The sequence below is a fragment of the Pinus tabuliformis genome, chromosome 9 (assembly GCF_031772625.1).
Source record: "Pinus tabuliformis cultivar Carrire ecotype Pingquan chromosome 9, CPIR1, whole genome shotgun sequence".
Lineage (NCBI taxonomy): Eukaryota > Viridiplantae > Streptophyta > Pinopsida > Pinales > Pinaceae > Pinus > Pinus tabuliformis.
Window position 1 is genome coordinate 412,068,632 of NC_142307.1, and position 17,037 is coordinate 412,085,668.

Here is a 17,037-nt window from a genome sequence, read left to right on the forward strand (position 1 = left end):
TAAAGAAGCATCATAAATTGGAAAGACCTTATCTTGAATGAGAGGTGATCCTCTCCCTCTTGAACAACCTTAAAGAGCCATCATTATGACAATGTTGCCTTCACTATTTCAATCAACTTTATCAACATCCAGGTCTACTAGAGACTGTCCCATCTAGGGCTTCATCAAATTTATCACAAGTGTTTGAGCATCTTCACATTGACCATGCTAGGTTTCATATCTCAAATATTTTCCATAAACCAGGGTTTCTCTCAAAACCTAACCTCATAATATCCATCAAACCCTAATACACAAATTGCCTAAGGTTTTCATCAAGCCCTAGAATTCTTTTAGGCCTCCACCATCCTCTTCTTGCTTCCATCAATGGTGTCATCATAAGGGTGATCTCCATGAATTTTATTTAGCCCAACTCTGATACCATATTAAATTTCCATAGGGCTATATTTTTCTTTTCTTTGATAATTGCATTTCTTGATTAACACATTAATTTCACCCCATAACATCATAACATTATTCAGATTTACATCATTATTTAGCTACATATGCAACCATGTAAAAAGAACAATATCATCATCAATGCAACAGAACATAAAGGAATAATAGAATAAAATCATTCACACAAAGAGACACCAGGATTGGTCGAATACCAGGGAAAAACCCTTTCAAATATTTCTTCTTATTAGTTTGTCATCAAATGATTTAGCAAAAGAGAGTACAATTATCCATATCTTCATCTATGAAACTAAACACAGAAAACAACTATAACATTCATAAATGAACCTAACAAAGATTATTCTCAAAAATTTGATTTTGAAGTGTGTAATGAACTATCATTGTTTACAATCAACTGCCAAACCTTGTGGTCACTGAGCAAAATATTCAGAACACTAAGATTCCATCATTTAAGTTTCAGTCGCACGAAGGAGGATTCATATGGGCAACTGGGGTCTGCAACCGAGATTGTGAAACCCTAACTCCCAGTCACAGGGATGGAGAGTTCTACATACGACAGGAAGTCCCTAGTCACAAAGATGAGATTTTGTGTGATCGGTTGCGGTTGAATCCTTCCTATGTTGTGCCTGCAACTGAGGCCCAAAACCTTAAATCTAACATGCAAGCTTCAAACCCTACAATTTCACCTCAGAGTGAAGTTATTCCTATGCGGATGAGCCTCAGACATGTGCGATCCAAAAACCAAGATAGAAGATTGTCTCATGGTGTTGTCCAAATGAGGTATAGGTCACTTGTATTTATAGTCTTCCAAGGGTGTCCAATTTTCTTTAGGGTCGACCTTGTCAAATGTGCACGTGGGCTTTTCCTCATAAGTACACTTTCCTATAATGTCTTGTTTGAGTGATATTTAGGTCGATTTTGGTCCTCTCGAAAAGAAGAATTCAATTCAATCATTATCTCCATCAAGTGAGTTGTCCAAAGGGGAATTTGACCATAGTTGCATATTTTAACAATCTTTCCTTACCATAAAAGAAGCCATCACCTCTACGCCAGTGCTGGAAAAACTAGACTTATCAAAATAATTCTCTATCTACGCAATACTATGGAGGAAGCCATTTCAAACATCCTTATGTAGAAAAATGATCAAGGAATATAGTAGGAAAGTTATTTTATGAGTCAAAGTCTTTCAGATGCTGAATGCAAATGCTATTTTATTGAAAAACATGCCTTTTCTCTCGTCAAAGCAATTGATCAATTTCAACACTATATCCTAGTAAAGTATACAGAGGTAAGGGTCTCATTACCTATCATTAAGTTTATTCTTTCACAGACTTATATTTCAGAGAAGCTTGCCCATTGTCTTACCAAAATTCAAGAACTACCAAAACAATAAAGGGATGCAACCTAGCTCTTCACTTGGCTCAATATCTTTAACATTGTGATCCAAAGAATGATGATGAATCCTTATCTATTATGTTTTTTTTCAATCAATAACAAATATGTGTCACAAATCAACCCTATTATAAGGACTTGATCTATTACTTTCATAATAAAAAAATTCTTGATCATATTGATAGAACTCCACGAAGAGGATTGTGTTTAGAATCCTTTAGTTATTTAATCCTAAATAACATGATTTTTGAAATATCTTTTAATGGATTATTAATATGTTTTTTCAATGATGAATCTACTGATGTAATTTAGCATTGTCTCATGGTTCCACATGGGGAGGAATGTATATATGTAACACACTCCTCCCACATCTACCTAAGAAACCAGCCAGCCGGGGTAAACATGCTACGAGAGGCCACTATGATATGATTTGACCTCCTAAGTCACGTTAAGGAAGTGGAACTGATATAAACACACCATACATACATTCAACATCAACATTAGGACCCTTAAGAACCAATCCAACCTTTCTGTCAACCAGCCTTTGGGTCCCTCTGAGCTTTGGGACCACTTGACCTCTAGACGCTCTCATAGGCTAGCGAGCCAACGTCTAAGGACTATTTTTCATAGTGCTATGTCAGCATCCCTGGGATTTGAGCCACTTTTTCAAGCCCAAAGCCCAGGTCACTTCTCATAATGGAATCACATCTTTATAACAATAAAATAACAAGGAAATGACAGTATAAATTCAATCACTTGAATGAGACCTTGACTCGACCCATATACTAGCCATGACAGGAAGTTCATCAAACATATCATAAATATGTAATCTACAGGTGTGAATAATAGATCTAAGCATAGGGGTCTCAAACTTAGTTGAGAATCACTAAGATACATTGATGCCTCAACACATTGACTTCCATTTCATCCATCAGTTCATAGATACATTTCTAATCCATTTACAAGTAAAAACATGATGAGATCCATACATAGCTACTGTCATAAAACAGATATATAACCAACACAATAGCATCATAAGTACCAATGAAATCACAACCATATGATCCACATATAAGCTAGTATAATACTCATATAAATACAAGGTGAAATAACCTCATATTGATGATGAAAAATCCAAACCTGGGATGGGACTTCCACATCCCACCTTACTGAAGAATAGTTGAGCCAAATATCTCTTTATCCATACACCCCAGTGCCATATTACAAGCATGAATGTGGGATCTCATAAAACACATCAATGCAAAACCATCCAAGGCTTCCAAAGGCCATCCACCTCAACCAATCAAACATTAATTCCACCTCACAGCTGGACATCAAAAAACCATCATCAGATTGGTCTCTATCCCAAACATCTAGGGCTCCAGATTGTTTGTTCCAACCAAGGCTCCAGGACTAATAACTCAACCCACAATTGTTGCTAGGCTCCAAAGCATTTGTTCAACGAAGGCTCCAGGACTAGTAACTCAACCCACCAAGGGCTCAAGAGCATTTGTCCAACCAAGGTTCTAGGAACCAGTAACTTAACCCAAGCTAAGGAAACATGAGAACCAACCAAAACAAAACAAGAAAATAACCCCACAATCTCCATGGCTATCCAGGAAATGGCAAGGCTAGGGAATCTAGTGTCAATCTAGGAAATCCTCCATGCCAGTGACAAATCATGACAAAAAAATCCACATGCATATGCCATGCATGCCAAAACTAGTGAGGAAAACATACATGCAACTAGGTACCTACAAGAAAATCCCATTGTAGTTGTTGGTTCCACTGTCCTCTTGTGCTTTCTTACTCTTCCTTTGACTTCTTGCTCCAAAAGGCCAATTATGACACACCCTCCAAGAGTGCTCCAAGAAAAATCTAAGTATCCAAGAGTATGAGAGAAAGAGCGAATAATGAGAGATTTCCAAAATTGAACTGACAAAAGGTTACCAACTGATCCTCATAATCCTTTTTATGAATGAGGCCTCTGTTTTCTTCATTTTCCATTATTTTCCTTCATTTTCTTCCTTACATGAAACCTGTGACTTTCACTTCCCTTTTCTCCTTGTTATCACTCAGGTTTTCCCTAAAGTTGTAAGAAAGGGAAGGATGCCGAGGTAACCACAGACCAATCTTTTAGATACAGAATCTATCCAATCTGTATCTAGAGAGGGCTCTCTCTTTATGATTTATCTTTGTTTTTAAAGGTATTAGGCTAGTTATGAAGTTCAAGGGTTTTGTTTGAGTTTGGGTGGTGAGATTCGATAGAACAGAGAGGTAAAACTGAGCAGTTCAGTCCATTGGGCTAATGGAGTCAAAGAAGATGGATTTCTAGATTTGGTTTCTTAACAGAGGATGGCTTCAAAGAGCAAGGTGGTCAAACAAGGAACAAATAGAGACTTGAAACAGATGGAATGGACTCAAATTGGGTGAAGGGCAGTTAAGAATCCTTCAACCTATTGAAAGAGGGAAAATGGATGATTATTGATAAGGAGCAGTTAAGTATTCTTTAACAAATAATCAGCATGAAAGAATCAGGAAACGGGAGCAATTAATATTTCACTAGTTATTCTAATGCTGAAAGAAAACACAGAGAACCATAAAGACTGAAAACAGAGTGCAATCAAGCATATTCTGAAATTAACCTTTTCTTTATCATTCAGATTATGAAACACAGATGATATATAAACAAGAAAACTTTAAAACACAAGATATAGAGGACTTATTGATCCAGTGGTTGATTCAAGAAATCTATGACAAGTCCTCTGCTTCAATTCTTCATCCAGTAGGCCAAACAACAGTTGATTCCAACAGCTCTTTATTCCAAAATTTCAGCATTATAGCAGAGTCTAGGAATCCACAATCCACACCTTCAATACTCTAATGGAGGGGGTATTTATACAACAAAATATGTACAACAAATATCTCATAACAGCTGTGAGATAATATCTAGGTTTAACTAATAAGATTTTACAAAAATGGAAACAGCTAGTCTCTAAAAAAGATCACTGATGTTGTGCTGGAGGCAAGTTCTTTAATTTGGCTTGGCAGTTGTCTTCTGTAGTAACTCTGCGCCGACTGGCTGTCTTAACTGTGCTCTTTAATTCTGACTTGATTTTATTTAATTCTGATCTGCTACCCTTTAATTCTGCTCTGACACCCTTTGATCTGCTATGATACACTTTAATGCTGAACTGATACTCTTTAATTGTGTTTTGACTCCTGCTCATCGTTGTCTGGTAAAATGCCCAAAATTTCCCTTTTTCCAAGGATAACAGCACAACTATGGATAAACACCTGTTATTGGGACACTAGAGGTTGTTCTGTGCCTTCCAATTCCTTTCCTTTAGACCTTTCTGTGGCTGGTACGCTGAGAAGTTCCGGCAGTTGGCGCACCAATTCATGGCTTCTGAAATAGTTGAAAAGGTATAGGAATTGTCTTAATGGAAGGTTTGAATGGCCGGCTGTGGAGCTTGCATTGTAGCTTTTCTGGTCGAGTGATAGTTGAAACTGGAACTGTGAACTTGGAAGTCTTAAATCCCTGGAGTGCTATATGTAGAAAAATGTAGCAAAAATTACAATTTTACCCTTTTTTCGACAAAATGAAGTTTTGGTGGGAATTTTTGTTTTGAAGGATGGATGACGTAAGCAATACGGATGACATCAGTGGGAGTACGGGGGAAGGTGACGTGGCAGGTGACATGGCGGGTGACGTGGCGGGCGGCGGTGGTAAGCGGTTTTGCCCGCACCGCCTTTGGGGCTGGGTGGTTTCGAGCCGGGAGGGAGCGAGCATACCGGGAGCACGACACGTGGCAGAGTATGGGCCCAAAAACCGCCGGTCAATTGTGCGTTAACGCTCGGTTGTTAGGAGGTCGCGACATTGATCGTCGACCATTGGATGGTGGAGCAGGGATCGGACGGTGGATGATCGTTGGAGACGACGGGGAGTTAATGTGCGGGCTCAAAAACAAATAAATAATGTTTTAATCATTTCGGGGTTTGTTTTATTGGTCGGGGTTTGGTTTTTAATTAACCCGGATGGTTAATTAATCCTGTATGGCACGCGGGGAGGGTTCTTAATGAATTTCAAACAAATTCATCAATCCCTGTTAAATTGTAACTATGGTCGTATTCGACCGGGGCGGGAATATTAATATTTTTGGGGTTTTTATTATATTTACATAGTATGGGAAGGTTAATGCTTTATGGGATTTAAATAATAAGAGTTAATAGTTAATATGAAAAAAATGTAAATGAAAGCGCTAAGTTATAAAATTAGGCTTAGGATAAAAAAGGGTTTTGAGGTGATATAATGTATTTTCCTAAGTAAAATGGGAATTCACTTAGGCAACGTTTATGAAATGAGATGAGTGAGTTTAGTGATATTAAGAATAGATTCTTAATATTTCGGGGAAATTAGTAAATTATTTAGGGAAAAGTATGAATGGGAATTAGTCATGAAACCTTGCATCACTTGAGCTGCTCCAAGTATGTTACAGGGAAAAGTGTCTATTTAGAACTGCTCTATCCCACTAAGGTGTTACAGCTGCCTTAGAAACAAACAGAGAAAAACTACTTTTGTATTTCCTTTATGAATTATAGATAGAGAGGAACAGAAAGACCAACCTCTGTCTTGCGCTAATCCTTCGATTCGATCCCTCTCTTCTTTGATAGTCCCCAGCTACCTGCTCCCTTGCACGCCCAGCTTCACAAAGTACCTGTAAGACCACAGAAGCATAGCACTATACAAAGACATGGATCTATAATCATAAACAATCTAGGATCAGATGTAAATTGACCATACAAATGTAATAAGCATCAATGATACAAAAGCATGGAGGAAAACTCAAATAGCTTTTATTGATAAAACAAGAAAAGATCCAGGAGGAGTTACAACCAGTTGTTCCGACCCAGCATCAACCTCCCAGCAAAGAAGCCCCTCTTAACCTCAAACAAAGATTAGATCACCCAACAATCTGATGTTTGTCTCTAGAAACCAACAGCAATTCCTTACAATATGCAAAATTCCAGCCTCCGGATCTCTGGGATGAGGGATCCATATATAGATATCTGTAAGGGGGATGAGTCAGCTTGTGATTTGATTAGTGTCTTCTCTCTGACAGTTCTTGCTTCCACTTGGAGACTGAGGGTCTCTTACTCATCCTTGGTCGAATTCAGTGAGACAAGTGTCACAGGAGAAGATTCTGGAAGCTTCCATTGCCTCTCCACCTCGTGGAATGACACTGCCATTTTTCATTTCTCGCCCATCGCACCCAACAGAAGGGACTTTTGAAATGCAACACACCCTCACAGTGTATTTAGGTGAGATGCAACGCACTTAGCTAGTGGAGCAGCTGCAATGATCCTGTTTTGACTAATTCTGAGTAGTTTCTCATGGAGAACTTCTGGGAGAAGCTGTAATCTGTTGACCTTGTTCCTTTAGGGGTTAGAACAACACTTTTAGGGACTTAGGAGCCCTTGGTTTATGGACATTTCATGCTTGGGGTTGTAGGGCACAAAAATTTCTATAACAGTTGCCCCCTAAAGTATGAGGTCGTTAATCTTTTGGTGTCGGGTGAAATGCTTTATTATGAGGATCCGAAGTTCTTTTAATGCTGGGAGGAGACCTGTAATAAGATACAATACAATACATTATCTTCATAATATTTTCATGATCTAGCTGAGGCAGGCATTCCCATGCTCAGCTTTATAAATTCATTTTCATGTACATAGGACAGACAATCGTCTGAGTGTAGACTGATGATTCTGATAGAGCCATCATCCTTTTGATAGGATGATTATCTGTGCTGCAATGATGTACATTTAATGTCTTTATTTCCCTGAATATATATCACAGCCCAGATGGATGAAACTAGATCTGGGGTCTTCAATCCCGTCCGATCTTCACTCAAAGTACAAGTCGATCCATGTGAGAAATGTTCTGAAGTCGAACATGGAAAGACATCGCTTGATTACCAGTTAGTGATGTAAACTGTTAACAAGCGCGAGAGGAATCACCGATAATGATAATGACCCTCAAGGTACTGCAGTACAATTCACGTGGTGTGAATAAAGGACTTGGCATCGAACACCATGCAAAATCTTTCAGTCGAAGGCCATTGATGTAAACCTGTTGCTGGAAGTGAGAAACTTGCCATTGAGGCATGCAAGCTTCAAAGTACTGAATGGGGTGTTCCTAGATCAACTTCTTGGATAATGAGCTGACGTCGACAAGAATTGATCCATCACAGGAGGGCCTTAATGAATCCCACATCAATGACACGGAACGGAGCAAATGATTTTGATGGAGGTGAAAACGATCTGGTGATATAAGGTTCAGGGTGGCGGTCATGAAAGAATGGAGTATAATGTATGGTAGTGGGTGAGACACAGGTGAATCCTCTGAATGACTTCTCTTGAACATATCGGCGACACTGATGTGATGGATCGGTAGCATTAACCCCAAATGTGGATGGTATGGCGTGACCATGGTGATGTGACCGGTGAATGAAACAACCCAACCCGACTCGGACACGGAGTGGAAGTGTCATGTTCAAGAGCGACTTGCTGCCAACAAAGTTTCTTTGAGTTTTCTTCCCAATTTTCCCCAGTCATTGCTGACCAGTACCTCTTTATTTTTGTCAAGCTTGAGGAGGATAACATATGCTTGTTATATAATTTGCCCTTCGGGCAAACCCATCGCTATGCTTTAACGAGCCTAGCGATAGTGAAACTCGTTCTCGTCTATAGACAAGTTTGTCGCTATTAATCTTTTTAACGAGTTTAACAACAAAGATAACTCGGTCCTTTTCAATTTTAGAGAGTCTGAAAAGGAACGTAAAGGTAACTCCAAAATTCCTTTTTTGTCATCTAATCCCTTAAGTCTGAAAAAGTATAAAACAATACAGAAGGGATGAATTTTCGATACTTTTAACGAGCCGAACAAAACAAGCGCTCGATCTTTTTGTGTAATAATCCCTCAGGTCCAAAAAGATTAAAATCTAGAGGAGGGATAGCACTTCCTGTCCCTTTAACGAGCTGGAGAGGCCAATGGATTGGCAATCTTTTCATATTTTACGAGTCAGTTGAAAAGAGCTTAAAGGAGACTCGTCTTTTGAGGAACGAGTGATAAAACGGGTAGCAGCTGATTCCAGGTAAGGTTTGGAATTTTCCAATCACGGCAGTGTCACAAGGATGGCTAGTGAAATCACTCTTCGCAGCTGTTCCTCAAAATGGGTAAACAATCAAATGGAGGTGAATGATCAGCCAATGAAAAAGTGGAGGTGACGGTGCAAACACGACCAAGGCTTTAACGGCTAAAGTACTACATTCACGACGGTTATTTACCGGGGAATAGTTCATTTTTTAACGAGCTTAAACGCGGGGGGAAACATTTGCTCATGTCTTATGTTTATTTTTTAACGAGCTTGAACTATGTGCTAAAACTGCTCGATGCGGGTTTATTTTTTAACGAGCTTGAACCTTGCGGTAACACTGCTCGATTAATCCAGTCGTGTGATAAGAATGTCTCATATAAAAATGGCAATTTTTAGAGTTTTGCCGCACATCCTTTCTTTATGCAAGTTAGGAAACAACCAATCCTACGAGTTTAAAGGGTTAGAGGTCCTAAAAATTTAAAAAATAAATAGTCGCTCTTCGCTTGCACGCCAAAAGGTTTGCATGCCCCCAGGTATAAAATAGAGTTTCAAGGTTACCCCTACTTCTTTCCGATAAAACATTTGTTTTAGCGAGAGAGGCCTACCTCTTATAGGTTACCCAAAGATTGCTCTATTCACAACGCAAACAAAACACTTCTTCGGCGATGTCTACCGAAATAAACAAAGGTGAGCGGCGATGCCCGCCAACTCACATAACTTTGACAAGAGGATCTTATTCCAGTCCAACTCCCTCTTCCAATCACGGACGGGAGTACGGAGGTCATATTCTCTCGCGGAAACCTACCTTATACCCGAATTTTTCCTGCCGAAGCAGACCAGGGTGCATGCCCCCTGGGTTTTAGTCATGTCCCCCCGAATCACTTGCGCTCATCGGGTGGACAGACTGGAGATTGAGACATTTCTTGCGTGAAAAGACCATTCAGGGATGGTATATGACTATTTTCTCTATGTGATCCGGGAAATGAAAGCTGGTCTACGAGCTTGACCACTCTTCCTTCGTGCGGAAAACACATTACTCTAAAGAGTGAGGAGACAATTGCTCCCATGCAATAAATATAGTCTCGTCCAAGGAGTAGATTGTAATCCAGGGGTCCTTGAACTACCATCACGTTCATGTGAATGGTTTTCCCTCTCAATGTTATGGGCACATTGGGAAGGATCCCTAACGGTCGACTGGTTCCTTTATCAAAACCTGTTAGATTTCTCATCTCAGGCAAAAGTGATGGCGAACCAAGCGCTTCCCAAGCAGTTGAGGAAAGGATACTCACAGAAGCCCCCTCATCTATGATGGTACCAACCATAACCATTCTATATATTTGAACAATGATTCGGAATGGTACACTAGCTGGTAAACGGGGTCTGCCTAGTTGATTCCAGTCGAAGGAGACAACTAGGTTGCTTGGAGGTGGGACCGAATAGACGGTTGGGTACGACTCTGACAAACTTCCTTCCTGCGATAAAGGAACGGGTAAATTGCCCCCATGTTTGTTGGAGTATGTGCTTATGAAAAGAATTTGGACGGTGTCATCCTTGTTCTCTTCAGTGACTGTATCATCTGAAGATGGAACCTCTGAAGGCAAGACTGGGTCAACTGCCGCCTCGACCTTTTGACTTTCGTCTGGTATGGGTTCAGAAGGTTTATCTTCAATGATAGATGCTTCGGCCGACCACCTGAGTGGGCCAACTGGATTTTTAACTAGTGACGGACTCGGCAAGAGTTTTTTACATCCAGGAGGAAGTCGTAATGGTGAAACCGGACGATCGTCCAAAACTCTTTTATCTTTGTCTAAGAAGGGACAATGGTGGACGACATGATTGCCTTCGCACAGTTTACAAGGAAATCTATATTTTCCTTTTTGTCCTGGGGCTTCACTTTCACTAGTTGACGGTGTGTTTTCAACATGATCATCAGAGGTTGACGACACCGGGTTGTGCAAACGAGGAGACCAGTCCCTTAAGATCCGAGGGATGCAAGGACAATCTCTGTGATAGTGGTCTCCTTTGTAAATGACACATGGAGATTTAGGCCTGGTCGGTGTAGTGTGTGGATTTTCGCTAGACGACACTCGTTTGCCCCCATTTGCTTTTGGCTCCTTCTTCTTCTTCTCTTTCTTCTTCTTTTCCTTCTTCTCCTTAGGTACTTGACTTTTGGCTTTACCATCCCCATCAAGCGAAGAGGAAGGAGGAGAGGAAGAATTAGAGGAAGTAGAAGGTTGGTGGGTAACTCTGGACTCATCTAATTGCTGATTTGATTGTTCAGGAATTGCGGTGTTCTGAACGACAGAAGTTGAGAAGAGCCATACAGGTAAACCAATTGTCAGTCCTGGAAGCGACAATGTAGCCACATGGGGTGCACCAACATCTCCCCAAGAGGAGAAGGGACTAGGATTTCCTCCAAGGGGAATCCCTTGGTTGGTGGATTCCATTTTCTCAACCCAAGATCAACGTAGGAAAGGGGTAATGAATATTTCGTTTAAAATAAATTTTAGACGCTTTGACACAACTTGTTTTTTCAGTTTTTAAGAGTCGAGAAAAAAGAAAAGATGACTCTAGTCGCCTTCGATTTTTAATGAGACTGAAGTGAAAAGTGCTCAGATGGACCTTTTCCGTTAAGGAGTCTGAAAAGGAACGAAAGGGACTGCTCTGGAAGTCTAGGTAGAGGGAGTACCAAACCAATCGCAAAACTGCAGAATACCTTTTACGGTACGGCAGTCAATCTTCCCGAATGCTGTGTTCAGTGCATTGCGATCAATAGGGCGGCAGACATGGCTTCCTATGGATAAAGGATTAAGCCTATTGGGGTCTCCCAAAATATACTCGACGGTACGTGGGAGCACAAGTCCGTACTGGCACTTATCGTCTCAAAGTGGAGGAATCACCCAACCATCAGTGAGAACAACAGTTACCAGGCTTTACGACGCCGGAATACGTCTCTAGCCTAGACCTCTAAATGTTGTGCGTTAAGTTCCAAAGCGTTGTTAGATTCATTGAATTTATTTTAAGTTGATCTTGTTTATGAAGTTTGTCTTTCGGGTTCACCACGAGATGTAGATATAATTCCTAAAATGCAATCTAAGATGATAAACAAACTTTTTATCTCTTTTATGCGATGAAAATCCTAGCTACTAGGGAAAAGAAAGACAGAATCTTTTCACAAAGAGCAAAGAGCACACTCTAAATGCACTTTCCTAAATCAAGCCAATCAGACTGTCTATATGCAAATGCACATGCTTGTATTTGTTTTCGACTTTCTTAGTATATGGATGCTAAAAAGAAAGTTGATGCACAAATCTGAATTTCTTTTCAAGCGATGAATATCAACAAGCTTCTTTTCGAAATAAAAAATGGAGACGATTACAACACCTTACGATTTTGAACTGAATGCTTGTTCTTGACACTAGAAAATTACAAATTCAGACCAAAAGCAATAGTAACAGGATAATCTACCATCAACAGCAATCAAACTCTTTCCTAGGACTGAAATCGACACTTGCGACAATTTCAAATCAAAGGACTACAGTACGACTATGCTACTTTTGCAAAGGAGAACTGTAAATGACTCAACAAACACACAAAAACATCTACAGTTCTTTTGTACAAAGGAGGTGGAATAACAGTAAGGAAAAGGGGTTTCAAACAGACATATACTGATCACAGGCAGCAAAATTCAGGAATAGAACTGGAAAGGATGATCCACAGAAGCCACAACTGCACAGAGCTAGTCTGATCAGCGCACCTGTAACACAGAGAATCTAAAATGCAACGCAGGTTGTCCACTCGGGAAGTGCGCTGAAATTCAGAATCTCTGAACAGTACCTGTGCTGGGCCAGAAATGAGACTCTGTTCGGGTTCTGGGTCACAGTTTGCAATTCAGTTCTTGGGTTTTGGCCTAGTAAAAAGCAATCAGTAATGCAACAATCAGGGTAGATCTAAGGAGGATCTAAGAGCTATCACAAGGGCAATCAGATAGTTTTTGAATCAGTTGTTTAAATCATAAACAAATCCAGTAGATGGATTGAAGTAGCAGTTGTCTACTTTGCATTTGTTATGGCAAATGCAGTTCGAATGCTACTTGTAAGTTTATGAAACAAACAACAAAGAATGATAAACAAACAAACTAATTAGTTCCCCAGTGGAGTCGCCATTTTGTTATAGGGAAAAGTGTCTATTTAGAACTGCTCTATCCCACTAAGGTGTGACAGCTGCCTTAGAAACAAACAGAGAAAAACTACTTTTGTATTTCCTTTATGAATTATAGATAGAGAGGAACAGAAAGACCAACCTCTGTCTTGCGCTAATCCTTCGATTCGATCCCTCTCTTCTTTGATAGTCCCTAGCTACCTACTCCCTTGCATGCCCAGCTTCACAAAGTACCTGTAAGACCACAGAAGCATAGCACTATACAAAGACATGGATCTATAATCATAAACAATCTAGGATCAGATGTAAATTGACCATACAAATGTAACAAGCATCAATGATACAAAAGCATGGAGGAAAACTCAAATAGATTTTATTGATAAAACAAGAAAAGATCTAAGAGGAGTTACAACCAGTTGTTCCGACCCAGCATCAACCTCCCAGCAAAGAAGCCCCTCTTCACCTTAAACAAAGCTTAGATCACCCAACAATCTGATGTTTGTCTCTAGAAACCAACAACAATTCCTTACAATATGCAAAATTCCAGCCTCCGGATCTCTGGGATGAGGGATCCATATATAGATATCTGTAAGGGGGATGAGTCAGCTTGTGATTTGATTAGTGTCTTCTCTCTGACAGTTCTTGCTTCCACTTGGAGACTGAGGGTCTCTTACTCATCCTTGGTCGAATTCAGTGAGGCAAGTGTCACAGGAGAAGATTCTGGAAGCTTCCATTGCCTCTCCACCTCGCGGAATGACACTGCCATTTGTCATTTCTCGCCCATCGCACCCCACAGAAGGGACTTTTGAAATGCAACGCACCCTCACAGTGTATTTAGGTGAGATGCAACGCACTTAGCCAGTGGAGCAGCTGCAATGATCCTGTTTTGACTAATTCTGAGTAGTTTCTCATGGAGAACTTCTGGGAGAAGCTATAATCTGTTGACCTTGTTCCTTTAGGGGTTAGAACAACACTTTTAGGGACTTAGGAGCCCTTGGTTTATGGACATTTCATGCTTGGGGTTGTAGGGCACAAAAATGTCTATAACAAAGTATAATGTCCACCATCGCACTTGTGATAGAAGTGAAAGTTAACACTTTTTAGAAACATAATTCATCACAGGTATCATTCTGCAACACCAATCTACCTACCCTGCCTACTTTGCCTAGCATTTTTTTCCTTCTTTCTTTGGGTGCACTTAGACTGGCAAACCCTCATCAACTTTTCTTTTCATGGTAAGCCTACCTAAGTCTGCACTTATAACATCCAAGGGCTCAGATTGAACTGTCGAGCTCCTTTGCTTCTCTACCTATCTACTTATCTGCCAAGATTAAACAGTTTGGTCAGATTTTATTCTCTATCTCTAAAACATGAAATTCAAACATGAACTAGCCAAGATTAAGCTGTTTGGCCATTCACCCATTGTGGCATAAATTAACAAGCTGCACACAATACTTATTTGCAAAAAATGAAAAAGTAGTGGCATTTTGGACTTGCACACTTTCCTGGTCTTTCTTTATTTGGGGTTCATTTCTTTCACCTTTTTGACCATCTTATTCTTTTTACCTTTTGATTTTTCTTTTAGGGCATACCCTCTTTACATTTTTTAATTTTTTGATAATATGGAAACCCTTTGCAACAAGGAAAGGGATGAACATATTACATAGCTCATCAAGTCAATCATGAAATATGACACCTATTGGTATAGGAGCATAACAGTGGCTCCACTTGGGATGGCTTTCCCTGGTGGAAAGTCAAGAATAGCAGGTCATATGGCCTTCTGAATAACTTTTATTGTGCTCTGAAATCTTTCTTTGCTGGTTGCTTTATTGTATGTATGACAACACACTTATGAAGCTTAGGGCCTTCTCTTCGGGCTTCAACTGCAGCAAGTTACTATCCAATCCAAACTGTGACATTATTAAGGATATAGTATGTACATGTTAGAGTCAGAATGCATTAAAAAATTGGATCAAAGTAATGTTTCAGCATTCGACCATTCACTGGTCCATCTTCTGTTTTTGTACCATCCAGGCTCTTCAGAAAGTAAGTATTATTCCATTGCAATGCCTGGATGATAAATGGCCCTTTCCACAGGAAGTCAAACTTCCCATGTTTTCCTTTGTCTTCTCTCCTGGAATCCCACCTTAGAACTTTGTCTCCAATGTAGAAGTCTTATGCTTTGGTCCTTTTATCAAATATTTTCTTGAGTTTTTCTTGTAACACTTGGGATCTTCAATGCACTTCTTCTCTGGTCTACTGCAAATGGATGGTCTAATTTATTCTCCTTTGAATGTCATTGGGTTCCACCTAAGTTTCTTGCAGCAATTTCATTACAGGAACTCCTAAAGATGAAGGAAATACAACCTCCATGCCATAAACTAACTCATAAGGGCTAGTTCCAATATATCTCTTTGTAGTAAGTCTGTCTACCCATAGTGCATTTGTAAGTTTCTTGTGCCAGTTTTTCTTGTTCTCTTCCAACAATTTCTTAATAATATTAATCAGGTTTTTATTGGAAGATTCAGCTAGACCATTACCTTGAGGGTAATAGGCTGTGGAATGGCCTAAAGTGATATGGTATTTGTTACAGAAATTTATCATTCTCTTGGACTTGAAGGCAGCAGTATTATTGATTATGACCTTTTCAGGACAACCAAATCTAGACAATATGTTGGTTTCTAAGAATCCTATAATCATTGTATCATTGGCTTGTCTATAAGGAATGGCTTCTATCCATTTGGTGAAATAGTCTGTGGTAGTAAGAATCCATTTATGTTGGCCAGAAGAGGGAGGGTGTATTTCTCCAATGAAGTCCAAACCCCATTGTTGAAAGGGTTTTCAGTGGAAATTGGTCTCAAGGGTAAGGGTAATAGTTTCCTTTTGCCTTCAAAAATTGACATTTGTGGCAAGCAGTGACAAACTTCTTTACATCAGCGAACAAGGTTGGCCAGTAAAATCCAGCCCTTAGGATTTTGTCTGCTATTGATTTTCCAGTAAAGGTGTCCACCACAGTCCCCTGCATGAAATTATTTGAGAACCTTGTCAGCTTCTTCTTTTATTAAACAATTCAATAGAATACCTTTATGATTTTTCAAAAAAAGAGCATTATCTAAAATACAAAATTTTGAAGCTTTCATCTTTAAAAACCTTTTCTTTGTTCTAGATAACCCTAGAGGAGCCTACAGGTTTAATAGTACATGAGTTATATCAGCATACCAAGGTGATCGTAAGAAGGCCTGGCTGATTTGTGGAGTCGCCATCTCTTGTTCATTATCCAGTTCATTAATATCCAGGGCTTGAAAGTTTGTTTCAGTCATGAGTTTAGCCAATCCCTGTCCTTTTATAAGCTTCATAGGTTTTATATCAATATCATACTCCAATATATTAGCTATCCATTTACCTTTTTTGCCTTCAATTCCATCTTGAGTCAGGATGTCTTTGACAACAACATTTGGTACATAAGCTACTACATGTGAGTACAATATGTAGACTCTGAAGTCTATAATAGCTTTCACAAGTGCAAAAGCCTGCTTTTCCATGATTTTGTATTTTAGAGGTGCATCTCTAAGTGCTTTACTAAAAAAGGCTATGTGTTTTTCACATCCTTGATCATCTTTTTGCAGTAAAACAACTGCTATAGTGAGTTATGATGCAAATGAAAAAATTATGAAGTCTCTATCGAACTTTGGACTTGTAAGGACTGGTGTTCTGGTCAAATCCATTTTAATTTTTTTAAATGATTATTTGGCTTCTATTGTCCATTTAACCTTTGAATCATTTTTAACATATTGTTCAACAATCTAACTAATTCAGCCAAATTAGATATGAATCTTCTCAAAAAGTTAATCTTTCCTAGGAAAGCTTGAAGTTC